Here is a 1,767-nt window from a genome sequence, read left to right on the forward strand (position 1 = left end):
TGCTTTCAGTAAAACTTTGTATTTGTTACTTTCTCTACCCTAACTCTATACACGGTTGGTCAATTTGACCAACCTTGTAACCACCAAAAAATAAAATCAAAATAAATCTAAGTTACCCCTTTTTTCTTTCTAGAATAACTTCAAGTATAGTGTGAAACTACATTCATTTATCCTAAGTAGCTTTAAACTCGTAACAATATACATCTAATTGTAATTAAATTTTATTGTTTTACTGCCTTTTTGATCACTCTTTGAACCATGTCTAACTGCTATTTGCACCATTATAAGTTGTAAATCACTTAGGGAATGTGCTGCTTGATTGCATGCCTCGTGAAATATTTTTGTTATATTATATATTACCTAATCTAACCTTAACTAACCTAAAGAGATCATTTTTTTACATTTTAGTTACTTTTATAATAATAAAGAATAAACAAGAAAAACATGAAATAAAGTACTTATCACATCTTCTTTCTTCTTGCTGTCAATTGTGGATGACACTTAACCCTACTTTTTTTTATAGTAATGGTATTGATGCACCAATTAATTTTTATGAAATTAAATAATGCAATAAAAAAAATAAACTAATAACATGCAAAAAGTAGACAATTTTCCCTAAATCTCAAAATGTTTCTGGCTTTCTAACTATGCATTACAAATCCATCCAAACTATTCGTTAGCTTTCACACAGGAATGAAGCTCGTACTCTGAGTGAAACTGATGGCTATCTGTTTAGAACACAACATTATATAATAAGTTATTTCATATATGAAAACCGTTGGCTTTTCACTATTTATAGGTGATATATAATTAAATGTAAGAGACAACTATTAACAAATTCTAAAAGAGAGGATGTGACAGGTAGGTGTGGCAAGAGGGGTCTGAGTTTCTATTTGAGAGCTCTGTAACAAAACAAAATTAAAGGCTATAACAATTATGGTTTGTCTGAGAAATGACAATTCTATAGTGAGTAATTTCATTTGATTTTGTATTTTTTGGAGGGGTAGTGGATAAAATACATAAGATAAGATGCCTAGAGAAAATGTGTTACGTGTCATACTAGCAGAAATTCAGGATTATTTTAAATATTGCCTTGTAGAATTAAGAACTTAAAACTTATATACTATTAAAATGTGGATTATTAGCCAAGATTTTAAGCTATATTAATTGGTATAACATAAACAAAAAGTAGTTTAATAAAATTTCGAATGTAAGACACTAAAACCTTGTGTCATGCACAGTAAAGGATACCCTTGGCGATATGGTCAAAGTGAGTATCATAGCTTTGTATTGTAATAACAAAGTAGAGGAGAATAATTTGTCTTGTCAAAGGGTGTTCTAGAGTTACTGAACCCTCCTGAGGGGACTTTGACAAAGAAAAAAAAGACAATTATTTAAAGCTCTGGATACAACTGTGATAACCAATAGTGTAACAAATGTTTATACATACATTTCTAGTTTTGAATATATATTCTTTTAAAACAAATGGATTGTGTACTGTCCATGTACTGTTGAAATGTATCACCAGAAAGTCTCAGACACTTACTGTAAAGAATTGCAGTCCAATAAAACCTGACACTGTTGCTGGGGAAATTCCTAATAATTGGAAAACTTGTTAAACAAATGAAAGGAATGAAAATGAATCTGGGACAATAAATCTATCAGTTTGATGTATTTCTGTGACCAAGGTTTGAGGTTTATCTTGTAAACAAAAATGATTTTCTTGAAATCTAGAATTGATAACAAGGATTTAACTTAGTTTAAGGA

The sequence above is a fragment of the Limulus polyphemus genome, unplaced genomic scaffold (assembly GCF_000517525.1).
Source record: "Limulus polyphemus unplaced genomic scaffold, Limulus_polyphemus-2.1.2 Scaffold11558, whole genome shotgun sequence".
Lineage (NCBI taxonomy): Eukaryota > Metazoa > Arthropoda > Merostomata > Xiphosura > Limulidae > Limulus > Limulus polyphemus.